The 16,382-nt window shown below is 34.2% G+C and overlaps 1 protein-coding gene across 1 annotated transcript in view; it reads left to right on the forward strand.

The window, feature by feature from the left end:
* Positions 1 to 16,382, forward strand: part of OLA1 (Obg like ATPase 1) — a 166,518-nt gene that overhangs the window by 121,146 nt on the left and 28,990 nt on the right. The window lies entirely within an intron of this gene.

Raw genomic sequence — 16,382 nt, forward strand, 5'->3', positions numbered from 1 at the left:
CCACCAGGGAAGCCCTTAAAAAACATTTTTTTAATTAAAAAAAAAAGCTATGGTGGAGGGAAAGACCAGGTATTTGTTTCAAAATACTTTAAAATACACAAAGGTAAAAACTATGCATTCATGTATTGATTGTCATTTTTGACATGTAACCAAAATGTTCCAGGTTTCCTTTAGTTCACTAGTAACTTCAAAAAATCATATGTTTATGTAACATAAGGGCATGTACACATTTGGCATGGTACTCACTGGACCCTCAGTATTTTATACTGTTAAGTCATACAAACAAACCAAAACTATCCAAGGTAAAATATCTGAATTCTCCTAAAATATATTTTCATTTGTTTTCCCCTGTACTTCATTAAGTACTTAGATGCACATGGTTTCAATTTTCCATTAAAAATTCTCATTTCCATATGATATCAAAGAGTGAGAAGCTTTAAACTGAAAAATAAACATTCATAGACTGGAAGCCAAAACAATAATTAATGTCAGATGGTTAACTCCAATAAATCATTAGAATAAATTCTGTGAAATTACTGCAACTAAAAATGCCCTGTTGATATTACTATAAGACATTTTGTGTTCCTGATAGGAAACTGAATTTGGCCTCTTAATTTGTAATGTTCTAGAAAGCATAAACCTGACATGAAAATTCAGTTCTGACTGGTCAGTGTCTTCTAGTAGATAATTAACTTTAAAATAAACAGTTCTGTCTTGTTTCTTATATAAAATTCTTATAAATTTTGTGATTGATATGTTAAAAATTGTTACCTTTGGGAAGGAATTTTAAATATATTATTTGACTTCAATTAATAAATCTCATTGTAGTGTGAATGGTAAGATTTCCCAGGGCTCCGTGAAACAATACAGACATCAAAGTTTACATGAAAAGGGATGAGTCAGTTTCCTTGCCCAAAGGAGCTTCTCACACCTGTATTTGGATGATTACAGGTAGAACTCCCTGGCTCTAATTGTACAGTAAATACTATTTCCCAGACCCTAATGGTAGACAGACTGCTTGGGAGACGCCAGTCTGTGATTTAGCTGTCGCCAGACACCCCATGTTTTTTGTGAGACCAGTGGTGATGATGATATGGTTATAGCCAATTGAAAGTAAACTCTTGTCTAAATAGCACATTTTAATTTATAAAAATGTAGAGGTATGGATGATCCTATTTATAAAATCAAATTTTAGATTTTATGTATGACTGATGATCTGGTTTGGGGTAGCGTGTATGTTTGGTGGGGGTGGGGGGAGTCAGATCTTGTGGAAGTTAGTGTAATTGTAGCTGAAAGATCAAAGACTGGGTAACTGAGTGATGTTCCAGAAGAGAATTTACCACATAGCCATTTTCTGTACAGTTTCTGCCACCTGCTGTTCCTATTTTCCCTCAAGCTAGCCATTGACTACCCCCTGTGCATCCCTGCTCGTAAAAAATGATTGAGGAAGTATTTGTCATGTATTTATGAGTGGGAAACATTGTGTGATAGGGAATGGCATCTACTGGAGCCAGAAAGATTGCCATTCTCCTTTCATTCAGCCACTCTGCTACAGCTTTAAATCTGTTTATGCAACATAGCCTTTGTATTAAAGTGCAGAATAAATTTTTATTATGAAGGATATGAACACTAGGTTTTCATCACTTATAACATTGCAAGCAGATGTAAATAGTTAAAATATATTTAAATTACTAAATCCTTTAAATTTGTGTTAGCATCTTGTTTTTTGGTAATGTTTATATCTCAGCTCCATTTGCATAAGTTGCTCCTTTAGCAAAAGAAAAAGGTTTTGTTTTTTAAGGTTATTATGTAATGTTACTGTAGCAAATTAAGACTGATGCAGGAAGTAGTAATAAATATTTTCATGGGTCTTTTAGATCTAGAAAGCTATTTTAAATGGTCAGGAAAGAGGAGGAGGAGTTTGTGATTCTGGCCACAAGAGGAAGACAAATATATTTTAGGGGGTCACCATTTCAGAAGTAATGAACATTTTAATTACTAAAGTTCACTTTAAATTTAAATGGAAACATGTTAATTTTTAAGTCCTAGAAAATAAGGAAGCATTTTGAAAGACAAGTCTATTGTGTTACTGAGTAGGTGTATTGACCTTTTTGAAAGATGTAAAAGCCGGAATGGTTCCAAGCATCTACTCACTGGTTTTAACAATGTTGAATTAGTCATTTCATTGATTTATGATTAAGACCTAGCCCCTGAAGAGAAGCTAATAACATGGCAGCCGGGTTAGTTACAGTTGTGTTGTGATTAGATGACAGTAATCAAGATGTTGTAAGGGGAATCCACAGAAATTTTTTTTATTATTATATATTGTTGTTCTTTGAATGAATAAAACTATGCAGAAATTGTTGTTGTGTTGTCGTCGTCGTCATCTCTGGCAGATGTCAATGATTTTTGAACACTTGAGAATTTCATATTTTAAACATGATCAGTTACTTATAACTAAGATCCTATTACATGTAGTATTAATTTTCGTTTGAGATCGCCTAATGAGTCATGGTGTCAAGCAGGTATAGGACATTAGACCTGCCAAACTGTTGCTTAATTAGGGGTGTAAATTTCAATCTTTGCACCTTTGCTGCTCTGTTAGTAGTATATCCTATCCAATTATGAAATTGGTAGAACTAATTTTGTACACCTACATAGCTTCCAATTTTGTTTCTTTTTTGTGTTCTCTTGTTCCCATCCTTCTTAAAACTGTTGATAAAGGATAATTTTATTTTGTTGTTTATTATACTACATATTCATATTCAACTGAAAAGTATAACTAAAATTTAAGACATTCAGACTTCTTGTATGCATGTGTGTGTGTGTGTGTGTATGTGTGTGTAAAACATGTATTTGCATATGCCCTGGTGGGCTTGTGGTCACTGAACATTATTCTCTAATATTATATAAGAGTCAATTAATCTGAGTGTTGAAATTGATTCAAGATAGGTAGACAAGTAGTTGCAGTCTTTTAAGCTGTTTTGTAATCAAGGGCAATGTGTCAGGTTCACTAAATGAATTTTAAATAGAAAAATGTTTTATTAATTCATATTTTACTATGATTCTGTCTGCCCTACCCCAACTTTTCTGTTTTTGTTAGTTTTCCACATAATTTGTACATAACAATTAAATGTAGTTTGATGATACTGTATATTGTATACCTGGCTAGGGGGAAAATCATGGAATAAGCCCAATATATTCTTGATATCTTGAACTGTATATAAGAATTACAGATACTATATCTCAGCAACTATTTACAAAGGGGAAGTGTGAACATTTTTTGCCTATAATTTTTAATGTATGTATATATAATATAAAATTATATTTATATATGTTATATACTATTCAGGAAAAAAGTACCTTTCAGGTATATAGGGATAGTTTGAGCTATAATATCGATTGGTTCTTAGGCTTTCTTGTGCAAGCGCATCATTTATTCACAATAAGTATAGATGTTGACACATAAGCATACTTTACACATCTACTATAATTATTGCTATTCCTATAGGAGTAGAAGTATTTAGTTGATTGGCAACACTCCCCAGAGGTAATGTTGAGTGATCATCTGCCATACTGTGAGACTTAGGTTTTATTTTCTTGTTTACAGTTGGAGGTCTGACAGAAATTGTTCTACCTAACTCATCCTTGGACATTGTTCTCCACAACACATGTTATGTAGTAGCACATTTCCATTACGTCTTATCAGTAGGAGCAGTATTCACTATTATAGGTGATTTCACCAATTTCTATCATTCACTGATTTCCATTATTTTCAGGCTATACACTTAACTCAACGTGAGCAAAAGTCCACTTCACAATTATATTTGTAGAAGGTTAATATAACCTTCTTCCCACAGCATTTTCTTGGCCTTTCAGGAATGCCATGATGTATTCTGTAAAACTACTATAAGAAGTCATCAATTTCTGACAAGATTATTCATTGAAGCTAGAAATTTAACACAGATAATGCTGCTTTGAAAAAAATCACATTGTTATACATTCGATTTACTCGAAACAAATAAAATGGGAATGATTAATTATTCTTAAATAAATTATTCATTTTAGTTCAGAAAGCTTCCCAAGTAGATTTGAAATTAGGTTCAATTCATATAAAGTTTTCAGGAACATACACTAGTATATAAAGCAAGATTCACATGTATAAGGTTTTTTTTAAATGTTTCACTTTATCATCCACTAGTCTGGCAAAGTAAAAGCCCTGAAATATCCATGCAGTGTTTCTTTGGGATTATAATTTCTGTTTTTTTAAAAAATCACTTGTGGTTCTTATGGTTTGGGGGGAATGTTGTGTCAGCTTCATCTTGAAGTACCTAACATTATGAAGGCTGTGAGAAAACATTTTTTATTGTAAGTGTGTTCCTACCTTCTTGAAATCACAATGTAATGTTGGTAAGTTTGTTTTAACATGTGAGGAGTTTTTTAGCTGAATTAAATTTTAAAAGCTATAATTTGTAACTTTTAGTGGAGATTGCTTTATGAGGACTAGTGTTTATTTGCTTCTTTGCCAGATATAAAAGGGTGATAGAACAAGTTAAGGATATTCTGGAAGCCTAAACTGAGCGATTCTTTTTTTAGTATGAGATTGATTAAATTGGTAAATCCTATACAAAATATTCTTTCGTTTTTTTTAAATAAATTTATTTATTTATTTTTGTCTGTGTTGGGTCTTCGTTTCTGTGCGAGGGCTTTCTCTAGTTGTGGCAAGCGGGGGCCACTCTTCATCGCGGTGCGCGGGCCTCTCCCTATCGCGGCCTCTGTTGTTGCGGAGCACAGGCTCCAGATGTGCAGGCTCAGCAGTTGTGGCTCACGGGCCTAGTTACTCTGCGGCATGTGGGATCTTCCCAGACCAGGGCTCGAACCGGTGTCCCCTGCATTGGCAGGCAGATTCTCAACCACTGCGCCACCAGGGAAGCCCCAAAATATTCTTAATTTTACTGAAGTAAGTTGTAAATAAATTCAAAAAGAAAAAATTTTCTTAAGACCCCTTCTCTGTTTTATAGTTTCTTATTTTTGCTCTTGGATAATTATCAATTATTTATTTTTAATTTGTATTATGACAAAGCTTTGAAACAGTACCATATGCACTATGAATTAGAATTTCAATAATTTCTGGTGAATGGATTTTGTGGAGTTGAATATTTCTTAATTTCTCTGGCCAAAATCTTGAGAGTGAAAAAAAATATACTAAAGCAAGACAATCTTTTTATTACAAAAGATGGAAGGCTGAAAGAAGTGGGAGGGAAAAGACCTTTGGCCATTCAGGAATCTTTATTTGAATGTCCTTTAGCATTTGTATATGTATGTACATGTAATAATACTTGTGTACTTTTCTGGTTTCATTAAGTGGTTTTTGGTTACTCTTTCAGCAATTTCATAATTCCTGTCAAGAGATGTTAGTGCCCTAGAGCACGCAGTCATAATGAAACCAAATCACACCTCTGATTCCATGTTTGAAAAAGATAATTATAGGGCTTCCCTGGTGGCACAGTGGTTAAGAATCTGCCTGCTAATGCAGGGGACGCGGGTTCGAGCCCTGGTCCAGGAAGATCCCACATGCCACAGAGCAACTAAGCCCATGCGCCACAACTACTGAGCCCACATGCTGCAGCTACTAAAGCCCATGTGCCTAGAGCCCGTGCTCTGCAACAAGAGAAGCCACTGCAATGAGAAGCCCGCACATCACAAGGAAGAATATCCCCTGCTCACCACTCGTGTGCAGCAACAAAGACCCAATGCAGCCAAAAATAAAAATAAGTAAATAAATAAAATTTTTAAAAAGATAATTATGGAAGAAAGCACATCTTTTTATATGGATATAATGCTATTGACCCACCATATTAGGCATGTTAGGAATTTCCCCTGCCCTATTTGCCTTTTTGCCCAATACAGTTTATAGGCAATAATTTCTCTTTGCAAGATCGTTCACTGAATTTGAGAAAGTGATACTGTACTTTTGGGAGTCAGTTTTTATCTTCATTAGCACCATCTGTTGACTTACTAATTTATGAGCAATATAATTTATGAGATGTGTCAGGACTTTCATCTTTTTTAAAGTGGCTGAAGAATTTCACTGCATATAATAGGGAGAAGTTTTACAAATTTTCTTCTAGCTTTAAGAGCCTAAATCTCTTTCACAAAAAACAAGTGTTCTCTAGGATTCTTTCATGAAATTAAAACATATATCCCCCATACATGCACACACACATATAACCTAGGAAATGAAAGACAAACTTTGGCATACAGCTATATAATGTTCCTCAAATCATGAGTGATTCATGTACACAGAGAGTTTCTCTGCCTCTCTACCCGACTCACTTTGGTGAATACTTCAAGGTCTATTAATATTCTTAAAAATCTGTGTCCCAGAGGTTAAGGACTGTTGAGTCAGATTTTGTTTCTAAAACTATGAGTTGAGATGAACTACACTCATAAAATGGGAGTTTTGAGTAGTAGTTGGTATAGACAGAGGCGACTGTTGAAGCCCAGAAATCTTAGGACTGTTGGTGATGAGAGATAGGGCAGGGCCTTGTGAAGGCTGAAGAATGGAGTCTAACTGTAGTATATGCGATCTCAATAACAGTGTTTTCCTGGGAGAAGGCTGTAGAAAAGGAAAGGAGAAAGTGCCATTTGGGGCAATTTCAATGTTTTGCCTAATATCTCCTGCTTATGCAGGATAGGAGAGGAGTATTATTTTCTGTGCCCCTGTCTTCTGTGGTCTCTCCTTTTCCCCAGTCACTAGATCTACCTTTGGAGATACTACTGTAGTTCAACTACATTATAAGTTAAATAGACTTCTGAAGGCTGGACCAAAATGCTGGATACCGTTGATAACATTGATTCTGTAAGGAAAGTGAATTCTAAGAAACTTAGAGCATATAGTCTATTTGTAAATTAGGTAGTGTATGTTATCAGGAAGTTTGATGTATTAAGAATACAGCTGCTTTAGAATTTGAAATGCTAGTTTTGTGGTCCTTATTTGCTGCTAACTAGTTCTTCAACCTCAGGCAAATTATATAGCCATTCATGTATTGAAGACAGTTCATCAGAATGTTCACATAAAATGTGTTCTGTATAAACAATATTTCTGAAATTTAATTAACATAACTCAAAAAGAATACAGTAATAGAAAAAGGACTTGGTAAGTCTTCTAAATGTATCTTTGGGATACATTCCCTTGGTTTTTCTTTCCATTATATCAATAAAGAAACAAAATGTATCATGTATATGTTTACAGCTATAATTCTATGCTTTGAAACAGTTGTCATCCAAAACAAAAACAAACTGAGAACCATCTCTATTGCACAGTGGCGGTAGCGATAAAACTCCCATGATATCACCATCTTCCATAGGACTCTGCCCTCATCTCTCTCTCAGGTTAGGCCCTGTGGCTTCATCATTTGAAGCTTAGAGGATTTTATTGTCACTCCTGGGCTTCCATTAGAGTAAATCATTCTTGAACTGTTATGATAGCATAATTTTTTTTTAAAAAAATGGTGTTTATTCTTTAAAGCCTTTTAAAACAGTTCCATTATATCACAGCTTCTCTATTTCTGAATGTTTATATGTGTGTTGGGGATGAGGCAGTGAAGGTTAATAAAGAATTAAAGGAGATCATCTCTAAGGTTCCCTTCTAGTGCTAGAATTTTATGATTTTAGTGAATTATAGCAAATTCACAATGAAAAGATGCCCATGCAAATGTCTAGTACCTTCTCAACCCTCATATGTAGGTTTGTCATGGTAAGATGTTTTTGTGACCGTGGGACAATCCAGAGCATTCCTGAGGTTGGCAGATACATAATTCATGAGCAACTTTTCTGGACTGAATTGAAGATAAGACCTGGTCTTTCCCCCTCCTCTCATTCCTACTCCCATATCTCTACCCCTTGAAAATGAGTCTTTTCTGGATCTTACCATGCTCTTATCTTCCTCATAGTAGCTATTGCTCTGTCTAGAATGAGAACAAAGTGGAAATAAAACTTATTTGTAGAATTGGCATATCTATATTTGAAGGTAGTTACATTACTCAAAATATTGCATTTCCTTATTCTAAATTGACCTACAAAACATTTCCCCATCAAAAACATTTGATTATAAAACACCCTCAAAAGCTTACTTAATCCACCATGTAGTAAAAATAGTACAGTTTGGGTGAGACATATTTTGGTATCTGTGACCATTTTTATTACCAATTTAAAAATTCTGCTAAAAAATGTGTTTCAAAATAACTGACTTAGGAACTCTGAGTACACCCCTGTCTATAAATTTGGGGCTGCACATTGGTACCTGGTTCAGTCTTTTTAATGCTTATTATCAAGAAGACAATTAACTTCATAAAAACTGTCAATATGAATATAAATTTCAAGTTTATGTATTCTTATGAAGACTGTGAGCTCAGTGAAGAGATAGGTACTATGCTTCCTTTTTCCTTTTCTAAGCAAATAAACATTGAGACTGATTTAAAAAAGCCTTTGCCCCCATAAGGGTTATAGTCTCATGGAATAATAGACAACCAACAAACAAATATTTAATATAATGTCAGGAAATGATTAGGATCACTTTGCTGTACATCTGAAACTAACACAACGTTGTTAATCAACTATGTTCCAATATAAAATAAAAATTTTTAAAAAAGAAAAAAAAATAGATTACCTCAGTGGCTTAACTTATATCACTATTTCACTTGATCATTTTTATTTCCTCATCTATGTTTATGATACCATCATTATACTAATCTGCATCTTTGAAATCTCAGAATTAATATTTAAGATTTATACTTCTTTTTCTTTAAAACTAAATATTAACTCTTGGTAAACTTTTTTCATAATATTTCTCACATTTTAATATATTTTTTTCCATTTCCTTTGCCACAGCCCTCTTTATTGTGTATAATTTTATTGCTGAAAGACTATCACTCTATCTTCTTTTTTCAAATAAACCTAGCACATAGCATAATGCATAATTAGCATTTAGTTAGCAGCCAGAGGATGTTTTTTGAATGAATAATGTGCTGGTAAAGTTTAAAAGCCAGATATAAAATTCTGGCAGAAAATTAGGCTGCCAGAATTTTATATCTGGCTTTTAAAGTCTATCTTTTGGAAATTTTACCTTTCTCATTTTAAAAATAAAAATAATAACTATCTTCCTCATAAAGTTGGTATGACTGTTATATGAATTGATACACTTGATCACTTAGGGTAGTAATTGGTACATAGTAAATTCCCAAAAAACATTTTTGATTTTTACAAATGAATGAAAGAATAAATGCATGAATAAAATAAATAAATAAATAAAGCAGGGTAGGAGGGTGCTATTTTAGTTAGGCTGGTCAGGAAAGGCCTTTAAGAAGCAAGGGAGTGTACCATGAGAGAGGGAGGATCTGAGGAAAGCTTAGTCCAGGGAGAGGGAACAGCAAATTCAAAGGCAAATGTGATGGAACATCGAAAAAGAATATAAAATGTGAAGACAACCACTTGAAAAGAGCTAATAAGTTTTTATTCAAATACATTGCAATTAAAAAGCATATTAAACCATCCTAAATGTGTTCAAGTAAAATTTGCAATTATATAGATTTTGAATTTCATGTGCCCCACACTACTACTCGTAAATCACTTCTTTTAAAAGTCCCTTGATGTATGCCCTCAAATAAGTAGATTGAACTTTACTAAGAATAATAACAACCAACATTTATCAAAACTTCACAGTGTTTCAACTTAGGTTACTTCATTGGATCCTCAGACAAATCTCGAGATGGCCTCCATGACACTATTATTTGGCCTCGAGTTGAATTTTTACTAAAATGAAGCATTTTCATAGTTGAATTAAGAGATCTGCATTTTAGTTTAGGAATGTGTTCAGCTAGCAGAGAGATAAATAAGATTGTGTTTCCATTAATACAGATACAAAGGTGCCTTTTTAGTACTTTAAGTATTTGTCATTAATATCAAGGGAGTACTCATCAATATTCCTAGGTGATTGTCAACATTTTCCTTAGAAATTCTCTAAAAAGAACAGTCTGTGGAAATTATCTTTGGGTTTAGTCCATTTTGAAATGTAAAAGGAAAAGATCGAATAACATCTGTCTGTTGGTAATTGTTTTTTAGCTTTTTTTTTTTTTAAGTGATGTTTCATTTTTTCCCAAAGAGCATATCTGGATGTTGGAAACATGAAGGTCACTAGTAGTTTTCATACATAATTTATACTTAAAATTGTTACCTTTTAAATTGTGCCATTTTTCTTTTCTCTGTCCTGCCCCCACCCTCCCATTAAGTGACAGTGACTTAGCTTTTCATGTACCAAACCCAAAGACATACATAGTAAACCATGATTTATTATTGAGTTCCTGCTGTGTGCCAGGCATCCTTTAGAGGTTAGAAATTGCTGAGATGTTAATAGAAGAATAGATGAAACATGAAAAATTTAAGGATATTTATGAAACATAGATATTATCATGCCCATTTTACAGATAAGACAATTGGAGAGATTCAGAACATGCCCAAGTTCTTGTAGTAGAAGAAATAGACCCATTTGACTTGAATGTTTGTGCCAGTTCCACACGACACTGCAAGATATATTTGTGAATCTTCAGAGATCTTTGAAAATATTGCTTTAATTAACTTTGTGTTCTGCTATGTTTTATCTCAGGAAATAACATCTCCACCAAATTGTGTAGGGTTTTAGTTAATAAAAGGAAACAGTTCTCAAGATGGCAACTATCTGCTCTTCTTAGGATAATAAGTTTTTTGCTGCTGCCATTTTTCTCTTGCCTTGTAGTTTTGTTAACTATGTTACTGTTACAGCAAAATATTTTAGTACCTGCTTTAGCATCCATTTTTAAACATATTAATACCATATATGAAAATTTTGGTGGCGAAAATACAACTGTTCTCATTGAAGCCGATATAAAAATTGCATCAAGTTGCCAAGTCTAAAATAATACTACAGACTAGACCTCAGAAAACAGCTATAACTACAGATCAGTTTTTATATATTAATATGATAAGCAAAATTTTCCTTTTTTCTTTCTTCTAGCATACCATACAGTTTGTTAAGAACAATTCTTCACTGCTGGGGTAAGGAAGTTGGTGTGTAAATGAACAGGGAAATGAGAGAATATCATGAAATAGAACAACAACGGATAATTTATGCGTCTAAAGTGTTGTTGTTATGTTAGTAGTAGTCAGCAGCAGTCAACATGTACTGAACACTTAACTATATGCATTACATTTAAGACTCCCACCAACCTTATAGAGTAGTAAGTACTATTAGTATTTTAAGGAAGTCAAAGCAAGTATAGAGAGACTGAGGAACTTAGCCAAGAATGGTGCCAAGCTTCAAACCTGAGCAGTTTATGTCCAGAGTTCTCGTTCTTTACTACTGCGCCATGATGTCTCAGCATTGGTGCACTGGTGATGTTGGAAAGGTTGACAAGGCCTGAGAAATAGATCACATACTTGCCACATTCCCTATCACTATACATTTCATTTAGACATAGTTCATGCACTATAAAATTTGAGACTAAAATTTCACTATAACCTGATTAGAGAATGCTAACTGAAGGTAATATAAAAATTTTACCTGAAACCTTATCTTTATTATCATGGACTTATCTCTGTACCAATTTAATAACCCTTTGTCGGGTCAATAATTAAAATATTTTATATATTTTTACGTGGAAAATACATGTTATCAATTCTTTTTTAAGATAAGTACATTCTTCCACCACTTGGTTTTGTTTGTGTGTTTGTTTTTAACCACATACTGATTTGTTCTGTTTCCTTGCATTTTCAGTTACTTGGATGTGTTTTTGAGACCTTTCTGGGTTAGGGAATTGTGCATGTATGTGCATGTGTATGTATCTCTTTTATTAGCTGAAGTGCATGCAGGTAATTTGTATAATATTCTGTTCAGATGCTTCACTAACACATAGCAATATAATTGAAAGAACATTGTATATGCATATTCATATGTATGTATGTATATGTACACATAGATCCAAGTCTTGGGCAGAATAATGACTACTATTTGTTCAACACCTATTATATGCCAGACTTTGGGGCACTTACATATGTTGTCTCATTTGGTTTAATCCTCACAACAAGGCAAATATCTACCCAAATATCTATCTTTCTCTCAAGCTCATGAAAGTATAAAACATCTTATTGCATTTATAGCATGCTTTTCATGAAACAAAAAGTGCAAAAAAGAGTTGTCTATGTTGGTTGTATCCTGGTAAACATTACACAGAAACCCCTACCAGCTAGAGAGCAAACATTTATGCAGTGTTTTTATATAAGCAGGACTCAAGATAGTTTGGTTGGTGTCCTTATAGCCCTTGTTTCCTCACCTGTGAAACAGAAGAGTAATAACTTTCTTACAGAATAATGAGGGTTAAATAAAATATTTTACATATATTAAGTGAAATTATTCTGTGGTAGATAGGTCCATTTGTCTTGGAATTTAATCTCATAATTTGATGAAAACGTATATATGATAGATCTATATAGTTAATTAGTGTCTGGCAATTGTAATTGCACAATAAATTCTCTTAACTAATTTGAGTCCTGCTTACATAAGCCACTGCAATTATGTTTGCTTTCCAACAAGCACGCTTTTCTGTAATTTTCACTGGTATACAACCAACATAGCTCTTTTTTTGCACTTTTGGTTGCATGAAAAACATGCTATAAATGCAGTAAAATGTTTTATACTTTCCTCTCATGAGCTCAAGTTAAAACAAGTCTTTAAAACATTTTGTTAACCTGTTAATTCTCAAGAAATAAAGAATAGCAACTTGCCATTTTCTTCTATTTCTCCTAATTATACATATTTTTATTTTTTATAATATTGTAATGTTCTGCCTTCTGAAATTTACAAGGATAAGGTCACTTGCATTTCTCTTCCTTTCACTGTATTTTTGTTTCCTCTCTGCTTCCCCTACCAAAAAAAAGTTTTTTTTAAGTTTGTGATTCAGTTAGAAGTCTATTTAGAAATATAAGTACCAGACTTCATATTTGTAGAGATTTTACTGTTTCATGAACACTTTTAAATGGAACAGTAGCAGTTAGAAAATCTTGCTGTGTTTCTCCTGTCATTGATCAAGACTAATCCCTATACCTTGCCATCTCTACCCAAATGGATTTTTCCTTAGTCTTGTCAGCAGGTATGTTGTAACACGTACGTAGCCAAGAAAATCAGTGGTTTACCAGACAGTTCAGGTAGATGTAGACTGAAAAAGAACAATTTGTAATAATGTTTTTATTATTTAAAAGTGTTTTTTTTGTGAGTCTTTTAAAAAAAATATCGTATGGAATAGTTTGCATGGGATATTTCTTGCATTGTAGAACTTTACTTCAGGCCAAATCTGAGACAAAAGAGAAAAAGAGACCAAAAGAGAATACCAACAATTTGTTTCCTTTCCTATATTCAGAGGTAAACATCTTAGTTGTCTAGATCTCTTGAAATTAGTACTTTTAAAAGCTTTTAATTGGGCTTCCCTGGTGGCGCAGTGGTTGAGAGTCCGCCTGCCGAAGCAGGGGGCACACGTTTGTGCCCCGGTCCGGGAAGATCCCACATGCCGCGGAGTGGCTGGGCCCGTGAGCCATGGCCGCTGAGCCTGCGCGTCCGCAGCCTGTGCTCCGCAACAGGAGAAGCCACAACAGTGAGAGGCCCGCGCACCGCAAAAAAAACAAGCTTTTAATTGTTACTAGAATAAATAGTTCAAGTTGTTATTTGGTTAAAGTTTAATGATTAAATATGATTAAGTAATTATGTTTCTACAGTTACCCATTTCGTGATTATGATATATGATGAGACATTATTTTAAATCGATTATTAAGTGAAATTTGTATTGGTGGCCAAGTATAAGGTTTAATGTGACTTGGTATTACTTAGACATTTTGGCTGTATAGTTTAAAGACCACCAAATTACTTTGCGAAATTCTTAACAGCTTTACCATCTTGGAGAACCAAAACAAAAGAAAAAGCAGTGCCTATTAAGTATTCTTAGCTATATGCATGGGAATGTATGTGAGTGTGCTTCAGCTTAATAATAACGACTTTCTTATTATGTATCACTTTATAGGATTTTTTTTTTGTAAAATATTTACTAGTTATATATTTGCTGTCTTATGGTTATTTCAGTGCCCTGTTGACATCAAGGGTTACTGATTGTTGTATTAGTAGTTCCTGACAAATAGAAATTATTTGATATGCTAAGCCATTTCTGACAGAAGTTACAAAGTTTTGACAAACACGTATGGCACAGCAAGTGTCCAATTCTAAAGAGCAAAATAAATGCAAACCACCATTACGGTGAACACAAACAGCCTGAAAGCAAGTTATCAGTAAGCAAATAATTGTTGAACTGTTATGAATGGAATAGGATGTTGAAATAGGGCATGATTGGGTGATGTTACATATGTCCTTGATTACCTTCCCTGTGCTTTTATCCTAATAAGTGACATTCTTTGTATTCCCTTGGATGGCTAGACAGTCTGACACTGAAGAAGAATAAATATTGCATGTGGTACACATTAAGCTGTCATCCAAGACAGCATTTATAAAAAGTAACTGGAGAAATTCATAAGAAATTCTGTACTGCTACAGTTTCCTGGCTCCAGTCATAATTGTCAAAGTTCTTGACACATTCAGGTCTTCAGAAATGATTTAGGTTTACAGTGGCTTGGTGTATGAATAATTATTATGGATTTGTGTTCCCATATTGCCTTAGGATGTTAATGTTAGTTACCCAAATGTTATATTTTACAGTAATTCTTTTTTAAGGGAACTTTATTATTTTTATTTATTTATTTTTGGCTGCATTGGGTCTTCATTGCTGCACAGGCTTTCTCTAGTTGCGGCGAGCGGAGGCTACTCTTCTTTGTGGTGCGTGGACTTCTCATTGTGGTGGCTTCTCTTGTTGCGGAGCGTGGGCTTCGGTAGTTGTGGCTCGCGGACTTTAGAACGCAGGCTCGGTAGTTGTGGCACTAGGGCTTAGTTGCTCCGTGGCATGTGGCATCTTCCCGGACCAGGGCTCGAACCCGTGTCCCCTGCACTGGCAGGCAGATTCTTAACCACTGCACCACCAGGGAAGCCCATACGGTAATTTTTATTTTAAGAAATGTCTCCACATTGGTGTTAGTGACATATCTTCCATCGTATGATTTTTCTTAAAAGGATTTTAGACAATTCATATATTTGAAAGGAAGAACCGGAATTTTTTTTTTTTTTTTTTTTTTGCGGTATGCGGGCCTCTCACTGTTGTGGCCTCTCCCGTTGCTGAGCACAGGCTCCGGACGCGCAGGCTCAGCGGTCATGGCTCACTGGCCCAGCCGCTCCGCGGCATGTGGGATCTTCCCGGACCGGGGCACAAACCCGTGTTCCCTGCATCAGCAGGCAGACTCTCAACCACTGCGCCAGCAGGGAAGCCCAAGAACAGGAATTTTTAAATGCTTAGTTTATCTTTAATCTGTTGGAAAATATTGCTTGCTTGTGTTTAGTGCTAGCAAACAACTTTCAAAATAAATATTTTTATTTTTCTTCTCTAGCAGCATTAGAAAGCCTTCAAATGGTCCAAATGAATACTATTTTAAAGTTATTTCCAAAAAGCCAAATCACTACTTGGTGTTTTATTTTTAAATATTGCTTTTATTCACATACTTTCGTAATTTTAATATAGTTCTTTAAGGCAGGGTAGTGTTTTATTAATTCCAGTCACTATTATCTCTTAAAATTTCCTTTTGGAGGAAGATGTGTAGAAGATATAATATTGTACAAAAATAAACATACATAAATAAAGAAATAAATTATGAATGCAACTTTAGCAAGCATTTTTTAAACTCTTCTTGCTCTCGCTAAACTAAAAAACACTTCTTTTTATCCTGTCTATATGGTGTGTCACATCGTAACTGAAGGATGCCAGAAAAAAAATTTTTCTTTATATTTCTGTAACCTGACACAGTTATTCTAAGCCATTTGAAATTAAGTAATTAGTATTCCCATTCTATAATCTAATCAAGAATATAACATATTCTATCAGCTGATTACTAGGAGAATGTGATTAAGTATCAGAATGATTTAGGATGCAACACAAATATGAAAATAAAATACTGTGTTGAGTTCCAAATTATGAACTCTATTTTTGGGGAGGACAAGAGGTCAGTCAGGGTTTCCGTGACAACTGTATTTTCTGTCAGTTTTAAAATTATACAATTTTAATTTGAGGCAATGTTTTTGGGGGTACTCTCTTTACTTTGAAATCTAAACCATCCATTTGAATTGAAGAAACTTTTCTCCAGGTATAACACGGCTCAACTGTTACCTATAGCTTTTAACTCTCTGGCCACTACAGAGCACAAAATAT

The sequence above is a fragment of the Pseudorca crassidens genome, chromosome 6, assembly GCF_039906515.1.
Source record: "Pseudorca crassidens isolate mPseCra1 chromosome 6, mPseCra1.hap1, whole genome shotgun sequence".
Lineage (NCBI taxonomy): Eukaryota > Metazoa > Chordata > Mammalia > Artiodactyla > Delphinidae > Pseudorca > Pseudorca crassidens.